Genomic DNA, 17,197 nt, shown 5'->3' with positions numbered 1-17,197 from the left:
TCGACTTCTCATTTTGATGTTGGTGGGTGCATATTAAAATCTTTTATCAGCCCCTCAGAGCCTGTTTAGCACCCCAGAGGCTTATCTAACACCATCACAGTCTCTGGATGGCTCCCCAGGTTGTGCCTGTTCGGTGGTAATGATCTGAGCCATTCACATGCATCTCCAATGTGTTTGTCCTATCTGCTTTTTTGTTTTTGTTTTTTTTTTTTCCCTATCTATTGCATACAAATTCAGTATGCAACAGGAGGTCCTCTGAGATTGAGATGAATGTGTGAAAAGGGAATACAGGAAAAAACGGGAGGAAAATAACATGCAAAAATACATGGAGTAGATAAGAAGAGGGATGAAATAAAACAAAGGGAGGATGGAGCAAAGGGAGGTCATTGCTGATGCTCACATCAGAGAGTGGACGTGAAGAGCTGTGAGAATAAGAGCAATTTGCATCACTGCTCCGCTGAGCTTTCCAGCGCCTTTCATTTACCCCCCTTGGAAAAACCCTCCAACACCCTCATCCCTTCCAGCATGTTCACCACAGCTCTCGAATGGAAAACTGGCTTCAAGGGGAGTGGGAAGAAAGACCAATATAACCAATGCTCACTATTAAGTCATCTCATTCCAAACCATCTCTGTTTTTTTTTTCTTCTCCCAATGGACTCATGCCTCCATTCCTCCTCCTCCTCCATCGCACTCTTCCTCCCAGCCAGCCTTATGCTCCTCAGCTATTTATCAGCTCTATCCACTGCTTTTCTACTTATTCTCCCCCACGTTATGATCTACATTCTAATGAGTATTACGGTTCATTACACTGCTTTTCTTCAATTCTCAGCAATAAAATTATTTTCAGATCATATCAGTATTTTGTTGCTAACATACTGATTTTCTAGTAAATTCATAAGGGTATTTATTCTTTTTATGTTCTGATTCAGTTTGGAATCACTGCTACTGTGAACCTGTGTTAGTAGGTAATACATGCAATGGAATTATCTACTTAGAGTATGAAATACTAATAAGTTAGTAAGCCAGTGCTTCACATAGCTACATTCCTAAAATCAGTACAATACTCACAACCAAATTATGTAGCAATTCCATATTTAAGTTTCTAAAACTGACTTGCCATCTGTTATGTATTTAGTTAACTTGTGTACTTGCATTATATTAGAAGTTTACAGAAATGTTCCTTCAACAATTCAGAGAAATTCATAATTTACTCATTGTAGTACTTGGTATTATTTGGTCACCTGTCACGTCCCCTACATCCACTTACATAAAATAATTTGCAGCTATTTCATGAGAATGAAATGACATAATATGAATATACATCACTATGCATGATGCACATGAAACTGTAATTAGTGTAATTGGTAAAAGTTCAGTTATGCATCATATGTTTAGAGGTTTTTTTTGTTGTGTTTTGCAGCTGGTAATAACAGAGGGTAATAACAAACCTGCTGGATGTGCAGTATGTTGTAACTGACATAGCTGTAGCTAATGCTATTGTTTCAACTAAGATGCCTTGTTGCAGAAAATACATACTTTGCATTTAAAGGGATTACTGCATTATCCTTCTAATTTCCCATAAGCCTGAAAGCAAAGCACCAAAGCGTTATTTCCACCATAGAAGGCTAGTGAGTTTATTTCAGTCTGTTAATAGTGATACTTAAAGCAGCGTATGACTTTCATCACATTTTTTTTTTTGTTTCAAATGTGTAACATCCCAGTGATAGCCTAATTCTCACTAATCCATTTGTCTTTCTGTGCTTATGCACCTGAATCACTTCCCTCACGGTGAACAACTTCGTAGATGACTCCATCATAAATACAGTCTGCTTCTTTACATAACAAACCGAAACATCACTAGGGCCTTTTCGAAAATGTTGCTGCGAAGTGCATTGTGGGGATGGAAATTCCACACAGCAGCAATTTCTCTGTCTCTTGGTGAGTGCTGAACCCAAATGCGGCCTTTACCTCCATCCACCAACTATATTCATTCTTTAAAATGCTGGTGGACTGTAGAATTTTACATTGTAGTGATCTGGCTTGTTTTCTTGCCAAATCAGTGAGAAACCTCTTTTGCTTGGTCGCCATTCCCACAATGCGCTTTGTGACAAAATTTCCAAAAAGGCCCGAGTGAGGTTTTGGTTTGTTATGTAAACAAGTGGACTGTGTTCATGATGGAGTCATCTTCGAAGTTTTTCACCTTAAGGGAAGTGATTCAGGGGCATAAGAATGGAAAGACTAATGAATTAGTGATCACTAGGATATCACTGGGGTTTTACACATTTAAAAAACAATTGTGATGCTAGAGATAATACAGCATTTGATTTCGATCCACATTAACATGAAGAGTTTGCGTAAGTGGATTTTCTACCACTGCTGAAGAAATAATAATAATTACCATCAGTCTGTTGTGCAGTGAGTTGATTTATACAGATGTTTGTATTACTGTGAAAACTGATTGATTATTGATTCATTATAAAAGTTCAATAGGGCAAATTAGGCCAGAAGCCTTGGCAAAGAAACAATTGCAGCCGAATGCGCAGGAAAATGTAGATGTGTGTTTACTTCATGTAGATATTGTCATAATGCTGTAATATTTTCAGTAAATGATGATGGAAAAAATGCCCAGCCTTACATTAAGGGAAGTATTATTATTATTATTATTATTTTTTTTTTTTTTTAACTGAGGTTGACTTACTTGTCCTAGTAAACCTTCATTGAATTGCTAACTAACTGCAAATCAGTCTGTTTGCTTACTTGACGTATACTACACATCTATTTCACATATTCCATACTGTGGAAAAACAGATGTTTTTTTGGGTTACATTTTTATTTGAATAGGATTAGCTTCAAGGAGCCAAAATGCACTTCATCAACTAAGAGAAGGCAAACTTTTGGAACCAAAATGTCAATGAAAAATGGGTCATTCAACTTTTTCCAGACAAAACATTACATTTCATATATATTAACATATACTTTGTGATAACATATTCATAGTACCTGTATATACAGAGGATGGCTGCCCCTCACATTCATTCTCACATGCACTAATAATAGCAATAATAATAATAAGAAGACAATTTTGAAATAAAATAAAGTTTTTATAATTTGTTGATTAGTCTAATGTACATTGCCCCACTCATCTCTTTATGTAAATCTTCATAAAACTCAAATTCATATTATAAAAGGTCTGGAAAAAAAAAAGAAAAAAAAAAGACAAATGTGTCTAAATGAGCGTAATGTTTGCTTTTCATGCTATTCTCAGTCCAAGAGGAAGCCATGTGGTGTGTGGGTGGGGATGAAATGTGAAGGTTTAGTGGACAGGGCCGCTTGGAGGATGAGTGAGGTTGATGGGGTCAAAGTGGGCAGCTGGAGCATCCTTCTTTTGTTTTGACATCCAGTTGTTTTCATTTCTGCACAAGTTCATTCAGAGTGATTTACGCATTACTTACATGGACGTAAATAGCTGCCGATGAACACCTTCCAGTCCAATTGATAGCGCTGCAAAGCATGTGACCATGTGAGCGGTATATGACAGTTACTTGAAACCACTTCTGGCATCCATGAGCCTCACTGGCAGTTAAATCACATTAGACTGTACCATAACTCTAAACTACAACACCCATGGTATCAAATGTCAGTATGAGATTTTACACTCTTTGCCTGCCTGAAGTACTGACTGACCAAGAATATACAGTAGCATCGACTGGAATATTTGCCTCAGTCTGAGGAAATCTACCCACTCACTGACCCTGGCTGTAAAATGCACACTTTCAAGTTCCGAGTTCGCAACAATACTTATGGCAACACATCATCTGGAAGTGGATTATAGAGCGTGGGCTGGGCCATGTCACAGATTTTATATTGAAGTCAGGAACACTGAGCCCTTACTGTAGCCTATCTAACATGGGCAGGAAAAGAGGTCATTTGTAGTCAGGTTTCCATATTCAGGGTGTATCCATCAGTAAAATATATATTCAGTTTCAGAGTTCAGTTTTGCAAACTGAAAAAAAAAAAAGTCCAAAACAAAAACAAATCTGAGGTCATTTCAATAAGACAATATTTGTGGCATCCACTTAGCAGAGTGTTTAAGTAAAACATATGGGTCCGAAAGTGAACATCAACATAAAAAAGTAAATTTGTACACGTCATTTATCAAGTGGGCTCATTTTTTAGCTAAAGATCTCTATTTTACGGAACTGTTATCCTTTTTAAAACACCACTTGTAGAAAAAAAGTTACAACTGATTTTATCGATTGCACTTTTTACACCATAGCCATGCCTCAAACACAAAGATAAAGCTCAAATTTAATGTTAAAATTTATATCTAAAAAATGTGAAAATTTATTCAATCTGTCACATTTAAAAAGACTATCTGTGAACTGTTACCGAGAAATTACTCTTTTTTTGTAATTTACCTATATCAGTATGGACCAGCACAAGTTGTAAATAACACTGTTAGTATTAAATACATTAAATAAAGTATTGTGATTATATCTGGTCTGTTGTTTTACAAAATAAGTCAATATTTTGGGTGATACGTACAATGGTAAAGAGTCGTTCATGTGTTACTATGGCAACCTGTCCACATGTTACCAGACTTTTCAATATTTACTCCAAAATTTATTTTCATCATAGCTGAACATCATATCTAAAAGGTTTTGTCCTATCTGATATCAATTTCTGCCAAGAATCGCATGTTTTGAATGTTTGCGTAAAGCTTAAAAAATGTATGTCCATTTCAAGGCCACGTGTTACCGAGCAGTAATTTAGTATTTTTCACCTAAAAATTTTATCCCCCCAAATTTTGTTATACATAATGTTACAGTGCAAATAAATACCTTCTCAACTATGTATAATACATGCATATAAGATACTCTTAAACATGAAATGTGTCCGTGTGTTACAGCTTGATCAGACCTATATACCTTTTTCTCTTTGTTCAGAAAGACTAAAAACTGAGTAGTATTTGAAGAAACTGTGATGTTTTCCGTTGGTTTCTAAACTGTTCCTTCGAAGTTGCCTGCTTTCACATTATTTTTCTGAAGTGTTTGGAAGGGTGACAGAACAACGGTGGCTAAAGATGAGCTAACGCTAAACACTAGCTTATGGACTCCAAGAAAAAGTAAACTTCATCAAGCGCAGCATATAAAGTCATTTTACGGAGTAGTTAGTGGAAACTATTTGCTACAATAGATAGTGAAGGTGTTTGTCAGGAAAAAAAAAAAGATTTATAACACTGGTTTACTATTTTGGAATTGGAAAACAAATCACAAAAGTGCTTGATAGGCTAGCTCATATTTTCAATGTATAAGATAAAGTGTTATTACTCGAAGACCTGGTTCTGGTTTCTGTACATTTATTTTATTATTTATATACATTAGTGACTCAAGGGTTTCACTGCTTTTACTCTGGAGGCATTATACTTTTAACAGTTTAATAAAAGACTTAAAATAGATGTGGGCCATTCCACCGAATGGATGCCATTTCCATTCCCAGGACATTAAATGTATAAATGTGCATGAAAATCAACTGTAAAATGCATTTCATTATTAAGCAAAGTGTCATGCACATTGAACTAGTGCAAATTTAAAATATAAAATTGAAAACATTAATAAAAAACTACCTAGAACACTGAAAAAATAGCATTTGTAACCTGTCCCCACTCTCTAACGCTACACTTTACCATGAAATATGATTAAAAATTGCAAAATGCATGATTTATACTTCATCTGAAAAGGAACATGTTGTTTCTCATTTTAACATGTAGCTGAATCACTGTCCAGTCTACATCCAATCAATATACAGGGGTTGGACAAAATAATGGAAACACCTTAAAAAATCAACAAAATATAATTTAATATGGTGTAGGTCCGCCTTTTGCGGCAATTACAGCCTCAATTCTCCGAGGTATTGATTCATACAACTTGTGAATTGTTTCCAAAGGAATTTTAAGCCATTCTTCAGTTAGAATACCCTCCAACTCTTTTAGAGACGATGGCGGTGGAAATCGACGTCTTACTTGAATCTCTAAAACTGACCATAAATGCTCAATAATGTTGAGGTCTGGGGACTGTGCCGGCCATACGAGATGCTCAACTTCATTAGAATGTTCCTCATGCCATTCTTTAACAATTCTAGCTGTATGGATTGGGGCATTACCATCTTGAGGTGAAGGTGTTTCCATTATTTTGTCCAACCCCTGTATAATGCTATCTTTAACCTCACAATACGACATCATTTCAACCAGGTGTGAGCACAGTGTTGTTTATTTAGACAGTATTATTATCCCATTTGGGACTTCAAAGATTCAGTTTTGATTGAAAGTTTAATGGTTTTCTTTTTTGACTGCTTTGATTCTTTTGCTTTCAGCTCAAGTGAATCTCACATGAGACCTGTCCTTATGTGTATTGAAGTTTTAAATAAAAGAAAATCATAATCAAACATGATGGTTTCATAGGTAAATTCACAGAACACAGATTTTGGCACTTCACTCATTAGATGTTATACGCAACTTGTATATTTTTACTTCTATGTTCTTTCTTTGTAAGAGTCTATAAATAAGCAGTTTAACAAGTCCCAAATAATCAAAACGAAGACAGATAACACTGTGGGAAGCATGCTGTGGAATTGGTTATTAGCTATAATGGATCTTCAAATACTCTAGCAACTGAGTAGTTTCAATTGTGAGAATATAATAATCACTTTGTATTATCCTCTCCTTGGCAGTTTGGCAGTGTGGCATATTGTACACTCATAAATCCAGCATCATTCTTCCTGCATCACTCTCAGGCTGCTTCTGTTTCTATTTCTCTCTCCAACTTTTATGTACTGATGGTCATTATGACTGTTGTTATGACAGCCTCCCTTGCATTTACATGCACCCAGCTGCCGCACTTACTCCAGTGATTTACAACCTCTTCCTCCCACGGAGACAGAAAGAGAGAAGCACGCCGTCTCTGTCTTTGTGGAGAGCTTTATGTTCATAGTAAACTAGCCACTGTGGCACCTCCACGGGGCCTGCCTCACACGGAAAACTCTTTCCTCAAGCCGTTGGGTCTTCAATAACAGGCAGTCGGGGATGGCGATGGCATCATTCAACGGGTTTATTAAGTCCACACCCCATATCACATATCAGTGTATTTCTATCACCATGACTGTCTGGGTTTCCTCAATTTGTGCAGTTTAAAAGTATTTCCCTTTCAGAAACAGGAAACTCTGTCTTTGGTAGAATTGTGCATGTGCCAAAATGACAGAAGGCTTCTACAAATGAAGCTTATTAGCATGCGAGGGCTACAAGTGATGTATTTCACAAGATCATGACTCTTGTTATTTAATCCCAGCTGTTACACATTAAAATAGATTGTACAACATTGGAAAGCTTTTGCTAACCACAGATAATAAAGATATTAAAAAATACAGGGTGTCCCATAAGTCTCCATATATAGGAGACATAATACATTCCATACATATACAGGGGTTGGACAAAATCATGGAAACACCTTAAAAAATCAACAAAATATAATTTAATATGGTGTAGGTCCGCCTTTTGCGCCATTTACAGCCTCAATTCTCTGAGGTATTGATTCATACAACTTGTGAATTGTTTCCAAAGGAATTTTAAGCCATTCTTCAATTAGAATACCCTCCAACTCTTTTAGAGATGATGGCGGTGGAAATCAACGTCTTACTTGAATCTCTAAAACTGACCATAAATGCTCAATAATGTTGAGGTCTGGGGACTGTGCCGGCCATACGAGATGCTCAACTTCATTAGAATGTTCCTCATGCCATTCTTTAACAATTCTAGCTGTATGGATTGGGGCATTATCATCTTGAGGTCAAGGTGTTTCCATTATTTTGTCCAACCCCTGTATGGTTCTAACATGTATTTCTTTGTATTTCTTCTTTATAGTTCTTCAGCAGACACGCATTGAAATGTGTTCCCGACAAATGGCAGTCATATAGAGCATATTATATAAATAAAAATGGTTTATGTCAAGAAACGTTTATTTTTCCTATGTATGGAGACTTATGGGACACCCTGTAAAACTAACAGCCTACAACTAGTGGTGGAAATTATTTTTTTGAAATTATTTTTTGATATACAGTATATTGTTTTCTTATTTTTGCTAGTTTTTGTCTTTGTTATCTTTACCCCTAAAGCAGTGTTTTTCAGCCTTGGGGTTGGGACCCCACATGGGGTCGCCTGGAATTAAAATGGGGTCACCTGAAATTTCTAGTAATTGATAAAAAAAAAAAAAACAACAAAAAAATAACAACCTACTAACAACAAATATATGGTAAGTTGAGAGAGACAGTCACAATCCAAAAAAGACATGACAAACTCTGAAGCTGAAACTGAAGCACTGTGGTACTGTTTATCTTTCAAATGTTCATTGTGGTCGGTTTCAGATGCTGCAGCTCTTTCATAACTCATAGTTTTATTGTTTGTTCAGTATTAATTGTCAGCCTTGTAAATCCAAGCTGGACTGACTGTACATATCCTGACCAAGGAAAATAAAATTCTCACTTTGTGCAGTAATTTACACCTGGCTTTTCTGCTTCTGTCCATAATAATATACATTATATAGACTAAATGTCATCTAAAATTAATGTTTATTTGCAACATTTTATAGCAAACTATTACATGATCAAAACAAATTAATTCTAGCAAAAAAAAAAAAAAAAAAAAAAATATCCGATTTGTATGTCTGGGGTCTCCAGAAATTTTTGATGTTAAAATGGGGTCACAAGCTAAAAAAGGTTGGGAACCACTGCCCTAAAGTTAATTCAGACTCAGATGAACCTGATAAACACCTAAAGTGTCATAAATTACTGTATCAGCCAAATCTACCTTCATACGTATCACTTTCTAATCAACAGAAATGTCTTCTGTCATTGTATTTAGTCATTCTCTTCACTAAGGACTGTCCTCATGTCTGTGTTTAACTCATCTTCTTTTCTTTTTTTTTTTTTCATCAATGTGTCTTCAAGTTCATTGATCAGCTTGTACAGACATTGGCATAAATCAGTCTAAAATGATAGTGAACACTCGTATTAGTAGAAAAGTATCTGCATATACTGATTAACTTCATTGATACTGTGGAGGAAATGAACTTTCTTCAGCAGCTTAATAAAAAAATTTATCAAAATCATCATCATTTTATCAAAACAGAATAATGCATAACTGAAAAAGAACCATGGATGAACTTGACCTGCTGGCATTTCTAGTATTAATGGGTAAAAAGAAAAGAAAAATACCATTAAAACAAGTAGTCAGTCTATTGTCAGCTCAGTCTTTAGTCATGTTATATGTCATGGTTCACAGTGTTATAAATCACATTTGATGTCATACATTTCTGCCTTATTCATCTGATATAAATTCTTCATAATCCATGCAAAGCCAACACCAAAACTAAATCCTTTCCTTTACTCTACTATTAATTTAAAAAGGACTGCTTTATGTAATAAATGTTGATAATGATTCAAAGGGTAGGCCAAATAAGCTTTTAGCATCAGCCTGTTCCTTTTTTGGTCACAACACCAAGATTCATGTTTCTTTTTTTTGTTTTGTTTTTTGTTTGTTTTGTTTTGTTTTTGTTTTTTGTTTTTTTGGGGGGGGATTTTATATTATTTTTTTCTTTTATTTTGCTGTCGCATTGGTGAACCCTGTACTGTACTGATTGTTGTTTCACAACCAAAAATAAATTAAATAAACTAAACTAAATATTAAAATTTGTCAGTTCATTGAAAATAAAAGGAAATCGTGGATACCTGAAGCATAAGATAAGATAAGACAAGACAAGACAAGATAAGATAAGATAAGATAAGATAAGATAAGGTAAAGTAAGGTAAGATAAGTTAAGGTAAGGTAAGATAAAATAAGATAAGTTAAGATAAGGTAAGATAAGACAAGATAAGTTAAGGTAAGGTAAAATAAGGTAAGTTAAGACAAGAATAGATAAAGTAAGGTAAAATAAGATAAGTCAAGTTAAGATAAGATAAGGTCAAGTAAGGTAAGACAAGATAAGATAAGTTAAGGTAAGGTAAAATAAGATAAGTTAAGACAAGATAAGGTAAGGTAAAATAACGTAAGATAAGATAAGATAAGGTCAAGTAAGGTAAGACAAGACAAGATAAGTTAAGGTGAGGTAAAATAAGATAAGTTAAGACAAGATAAGATAAGGTAAGATAAGATAAGTTAAGGTAAGGTCAGGTAAAAAAGGATAAGATAAAATCAGATAAGATACGATATATGATATGATGTGATATGATGTATGAAATGTGTGAATGATTATTAGTTATAATTATATTAATATAATCTACAGGCTCATACACAGATCTCATCTTCTATCTTCTGAAATATGTTGTGTGACTTCCATGTCATCATTCAGTACAGTGATGTACTGAGGTGTTGTGGAGATACCATTTTCAAGTCCACATTTCTGACAGAGAAGATGATAAGGATGTGTGTGTACAGTATATGTGTGTCTGCAGGCCCACTAGAAAGACAGGCCCAGAAGCCCTGATGTTTAATACATGACAGTAAAGCCTCCTGTTTGATGTTATGTCCTGATAAGAACAGAGGAAATAGTTTAGGACGACTGCACTGCAACAAGCATCTCTTCAGCCACACGTGCTGTGGAGCGCAGCATTCCAGAAAGAGCAGAGTGTGAACCGTTACATAACCATCAACCAGGGATAGAAGTGTTGTGAAGGCACCACGTGCAGCCACAGATTCGTTGGTATAAGTATAAAACTGCTCAAACAGTGGGGCTTAGTTATTTCTTGTTATTTTTTTCCCAATTCATTCCAGCAATTTCTATATTTCTACAATGGAATCCACGTTTTATGTTTCGCACATCTTAAAACATCATTGTGTTTCTTTTGTAAATGAAAATAAATGTGTCAAAACTCAGACTTAAACCAGTCCCACAGAGTGTTCGCCCCTGGATTTACCCAAATCCTTTTCCATATTTGATCTGATTTAGATTTTTCTCTTTCAAGTTCAGTTTCGGTTTGCAGCGTTGAATATTATAAGTGCGACTATATATCATCTTTGGAAAAACTCAAAACTTTTATTTGTCCCCGACCAGGAAAAGCTACAAACAACAACATGACAAAACCCATTTAAGTCAAACACAAAGTTCACTTAGACAAGCTGCTTCAGTTTCCCTGCCTCTACCCAGTCAATATCCAAGACTCCGATTCCCAAGGTGCTGCGGGATGTCAGATCTGTAGCCGACGGGCATATTCAAAAATGCATGTTCAGCCTCTTTGCCAGGAAGTGGATGTGCCAGTCATGACAAAAAGTTCCCTGAGACAGCAAGTTTATTTAAGTTTTTCATGGATGATTGGTAGGCTTCTTATACTTCAGTGAGCTACATGAGCATCTGACTGCTGGGTTGACTGTTTTAAGGTGTCCTAGATTTACCGTCAGGGAATTTGACTGTGAGTAATCAAAGTTCCACAGTTAGTCTTTAAATTATTAATCTACTGTATGTGTTCTGACTTTTGTATTTATTTGTCTTTTAGAATAATTTTAACGCTGCATTTAGTCACAGTTCATATTTTAGAAGCCAGTTTTCCCTTTTGTGGAAACACAGTGCCCACCTTATTGTCAGAAGGCCTGTTTAGTCAAAAAATTTGCTTGGGTTTAGTTGATAAATCTAACCCTTTCCTGACTAATGGGCCTTCTGACAATAGGGCGCCTCCCGGAAACACTGCTGGGAGGCTGTAGTTGGATGAAGGTTCTATATCAGTGGTTCTTAACCTTGTTGGAGGTACTGAACCCCACCAGTTTCATATGCGCGTTCACCGAACCCTTCATTATTAAAAAATAAAATATGACTTTTTTCAAATTCAAGACACAGGTATATGTTTTACTGGTGCACAAAATAAACCATGCATTAACATCAAACGGGGCGTGTCATCACGAATCATATGTAGGCCGTCAGGTCAACCCGGTTTTCATTTCATCTCGCTCCGAACTTTCCGAACCACATAATTTTGACATTAAAAAAAAGATAATTCCATGTAGTGTATCCAAAAAAAGTTCTCATTATACTCCTTCAGTATTTTTGTGATTGTTGTTTTATTTATTTATAGATTATTGCTTTAGCGTAATACGATTTCTCCATCCGCGACGGTGCGTCGGTCATCACATGATTGTAACTGACCAGTGCGGTGACCGAAAAATGTAAACAAACGCTACACATGGCTGCCTCCGTGGTTAACAGGAAGTAGCAAAAGTCATAATAACGATGTGGAAAATACTCAAATAATTCATCGTCAGACAAGTGGAAGAGATTATAAACACTTCCGGATGTGTTGTAGTGCTATAAGCAACAACAATACACTGCGTATATTGGATGTCAATCAGAGAAAGAGTCTCCAAAGCCGTTTGTTTACATACACGGACCTAGCCTGACACACACCCGACTAATGAGTTGAGTGTGTGTCTTGACCTCCGCCGAACCCCTGAGACTTACTCACCGAACCCCTAGGGTTCGATCGAACCCAGGTTAAGAACCACTGTTCTATATAAATTTTAGTAGATAAATAAGGGACAGCTAAAAAATGTTAACACAAAAATCCCATTTTTCTTGGTCCCATGATTTGATATTTCACTTTTGAGCACATACTAAAAGTCATGATCATTTCGTGAGCATCTCGGAGTCAGTGTTTTCACATCTGTTGGCAAAAGCATGTAATCATTTTGAATTCTTGTAATTATATACATGAGTGAAGAGAATGACATTTGTGTAAATGCCACTAATGATATGTTGTCATAGTGTAATGTAGTGTTTTGTTGTTATAACGTACATTATACATCATATGTTACTGTAACGTGAGGGTTCACTGATGGCTAATAGTTCATTCTTTATAACATGAGACTGCAGGATGGAGACGGATTTCTTCTTACAACAGTGCTTTACTTTTCACGTACTGTAACTGCTGCCACAACACTTCCTGAAACATCATCTCACATGAACGAACCAGCCAATCAGGAACTAACAGTACCTAGATTGGTAAATGTAAGTGATTTAGAAAAGGCACATTCAACAGGTTATTTTAGCTGCTTATATACAACAAATGAAAATAATTAAATGTGTATATGTGTAAATAATTATTCTACAACATAAATGTACATAGTTATTTGTGTAAACGCTGTCAATATATATTTTTTAACAAATACATGAATTAACTTCTTCCCTGTAATTTATTCCAGTGTTAAATTTTACATTCCTTCAACATAAATTATTTTAACTTCTGAGCCTTACATTACTATCAGTTCAAATTTTAAATTATACAACAATGTATGTAACACTAATAACATTGTCTAGATGTATATTGACACATGCATTCTTTCTCTTTATATTCGATTTTCCTAAAATACAGGGTGTCCCCCAAAAAAATTTCGGACATCATTTTAGATGTCCATATCGGTCACCCCGCTTTAAAGCCTGCAGAAGCTGAAGCTTATAGGGTATCAGTCGCAAGTGTTTTCTTAACACACATCAAACAGTTGACTTTGGGATCCGGGTTTCCAGGATTGCTCTTCGCACTGACTTCTTCGGACTCTGACTAAATAGAATCCAAAACTAAATTTTTACTTGTTTTATGCAGTTTTTCTGATACATATCTATTGAGCTTATACATATAAATATACCATAGATTAAAAAAATAAATAAAAAAATCTTACTAGGAGGACTTGAAATAAGTATATTCTGTTTAAATAAGAATTTCAGCATTCTATAATCCTTAGATAATATTTTCTTATTTTAGGAAAACTTGACAAGTGCAATTTTCTTACTGCACTGACAGATAATTTTACTTGTAATAAGACATTTAACCCAATAATAAGTTTAATTTTCTCATTTTTGTACAGGCGTTTTTTGCAGTGTACTTGCCAATCCCAATATTCCAGAGTTTGAGATGAAAGTTTTACGGTATAAAAAGGTTTATATCTTGCCTTTTGATTGTCCAGTCTATATTAATTCCTGGACATTGTCTAGACCCAGCTTTCTCGTGCCAAAGTGGATCAAGGATTGTGTGATTTTTTTATTTATTTATTTTTTTTTTTAATTTATGGCTTTTATTTTGAAATATTTGTCAAAATCTGCAGCAGCTGATAATTACATTGGTACATGGTGACATTTTATTTTGAGTGAAATATGTTTACAGGCAAGATGTAGAGTGAATATGACCCTTTGTGTCAAATATGGGCTATAAAATAGAACAGAAACCCAAGTATGTACGCATTATAACTTGTCAGAAATAAAACAGCCAAACAAATGTCATTTAAAACCAAATCCTCACTACTTTCACCTAACAATCAGTGTAAACAGTCTTTTTGTAAATTATTTTATAGAGTTAGGGTTAGAGTAAAGTAAAATCAGTGATGTTCACTTTCATGTTTAATATCTGATTCATATGAGTATATTTTGCTTTAAAAAGCTCACAATGACACTGAACATTTGTTTACAAGACTGTTTCTTTTTTCTTTCAAAAGCAAAAATATTTTATTGGGTTATGACTTGATGACCATGGTTAAAACTGGGTCCCAAGGCCAGACAATGTGAGAACCACTATTCTAGACTATATTTTTCATGTAGAATGCAGTGATTCCCAAAGAAATCTGTGTGTACTTTTAGGTGTAAATATGGATTACTGGAGCAATTAGATTATTTTAAATAGAACATTGCACTGTGGGTTGTTGCTGGCAGAGGTATGTAAATCTACTTTTGAGTGATTCATAAAGTCTGTTAGTGCTACAATGTTGCATGTAGAGTCACTATAACGTGCAGGAATTTGTGTAACATGCTTTGGCACAATCAAGGATTGAAATAAGTTCAGATCATTTCATTTCAGTAACTCTGTGATCTGTTTGTGGCTGCACACGTTTAGTTGTCCAACCATGCTTTAATCCTCCTTTTACACAGACACTTTGCTGAAGCAATGGCATAAAACACAATGATAAAGATATTTGTTATTCTGTTGGGCGGACAGGGGAGCTGTACAGCCTTCAGCTGTCAGTCAGAGCAGTTAACATGGCTCTGCCGAGATGACAGTACATTGCATCATGTACGCTATTGCAAGAGTAAGGTACACCATTCAGAAGCAAACACAACTTTCTTAACATCGTTCCAAAAGCGGTCAAAACCTTCCACAGAGCACCTATGAGTTTAATATCCTTTGTAAATTAAATACATTCTCAGATTGAGTTCATTCAGTATTCTTTTTCTGGGAATGTGCATATTACATCCAACACACTGTCATGTCTGACATATCCTCCTGAGACCCAACGATGCAGACTTTGACAGCTTTAGTTAAAAAAATGTATCTGAAAAAACTGTTGTATTAGGGCTGCTCGATTATAGGAAAAAAAAATAATCACGATTATTTTAGCAATAATTGAAATCACGATTATTAAAAACGATTATTTGTTAACCTTAAAGTTGTTTATTTTTTTTCTAGCAAAACAATGTAAAATATACTCTTTAAACATAAATAAAGCTTTTAACCACTAAAACAAAGTATGTTCACTTTTGTACGAAACAAAAAAATCTTTGAATGCAATAAGTATACTGTAAATTATAGTATGTTTCCTTTTGTAAATAAATAGTGCACTGTAATTAAACTGCTATAGACTTGCCATAGAACTGGAGCAATAAAAAAAAAAAAAAAAAACTCACGTAAAGTGCAAATTATAAATTCCAGTATGTTCAATGTAGTATGAAACAGTAAATTTAGTGGCGTGCCGTGAGGTTTCAGTTCAGGCCTTCTGTATACATCAGCCATCTAGAATACGCACGCTAGGGTTATATGGGTTAGGGTTAGGTTAATACGGGAGTTGCAGCGTAAAGAGATTCGGAGACTGAAGATTGCATTGCGGGCGAAGTTGTAAACGGAGTTGTTTTTATGTGTTTTAGTTTTTCATAAGATTATGCTAAAGGTGGCGGTGGTTAAACTTTAAATGGTTAAAAAGGTTTGTTGTGTTACCGGTCGGTGCGGACACAACTACGAAACACTTTGTGCACGTGCTGTGTTTTTGCTCTTCGTCTTCTTCATCAAACCCAAAGTGATTCCATACAATTGAATTTGACTTGCCTTTTTTGTTTACCAAGCACTTCTGCTGTGATTCTCTTGCCGTTTCTCCAGGTCGCTAGGTACAACTGTCCTCTTGGGGTGGACCTGCCGGCTAGCTGGCAGCAGTAGCTTAGAGGGGGGCGGGGCAGAGCAGCTCATGGGAGCTTGCGTGCGCGTGAATTAAACAACTCAAAATTAATAATCGTTTTTTCTCGATTACATAATTTTTGTAATCGTTGCGTGTAATAATCGAAATTGTAATCAAATTTCGATTAATTGCACAGCCCTATGTTGTATCATGCTGTTTGCAATCAAGGCAGTTATTTAATATAAAAAAGCTACTTTCCTGGGTCTCAGGAGGATATACAGTGGCTCAAAGGCTACATATTCCTGATGTGATATAAGAGGATACTTCTACATTTTGGTTCTGGGACGAACAGCAGTTGTTATGCAAGTACAGTACAATGAGCTCATTTCACAAACAAAACTTAATCCCAGAAAGACAGCTACTGTCAAAGTAAATAGAGCATATAGAAAATATTTTGTAAAACAGATTTTTGGGGTTGCCTGGAGGTTATTTTCATTTGTCTAGAACATGTGGTCCCCTGCTCTCTGCCTCTCTCCTTCCCTCCCTCTTCTGTTTGTGTATTGCAACACGCTCACAAATGCACCAACCCGACCAGAAACCCACATATGTTGAACTCCTTTATCATATATTAACAGATCCACACTGACACATACTCACCAAACCCAAACCATCTGTGTCTCCGTCTCCCCTTTTTGTCCTCTCTCTGACACATACACACTCTTTCACACAGTCTGACTTAACCTCATGTTTCTGTGAACAGTAGGAATTCCCAATTGCTTTGTACAGAGAGGTTTTTGGCCTGTACTGCTACTGTTCCATTTGCTTTTAAGTGAACTTCATCCAATATTGAAGCCTAGTCTGGTCTAATCTGAGAGCTCACAGTGGGGAAAAAAAAATGACATTGCAGCTGTGTAAAATGGTTGCTTTTTGGAGTAACCCTCTCTTCTTGTTCTGTTCCATCTTTCCTCTGTGTAATCCCTGGCTCTCCTACTCCCTCTCCCTGCTGCTTTCCTC

At 35.7% G+C, this 17,197-nt stretch overlaps 1 protein-coding gene across 1 annotated transcript in view; it reads left to right on the top strand.

Moving 5' to 3' along the window:
- Positions 1 to 17,197, top strand: part of gabrb2b (gamma-aminobutyric acid type A receptor subunit beta2b) — a 147,539-nt gene that overhangs the window by 57,451 nt on the left and 72,891 nt on the right. The window lies entirely within an intron of this gene.

Source organism: Sphaeramia orbicularis, chromosome 14 (assembly GCF_902148855.1).
Source record: "Sphaeramia orbicularis chromosome 14, fSphaOr1.1, whole genome shotgun sequence".
Lineage (NCBI taxonomy): Eukaryota > Metazoa > Chordata > Actinopteri > Kurtiformes > Apogonidae > Sphaeramia > Sphaeramia orbicularis.
The sequence above is the reverse complement of the archived record's forward strand: the minus strand, read 5'-3'. Positions and strand labels throughout refer to the sequence as shown.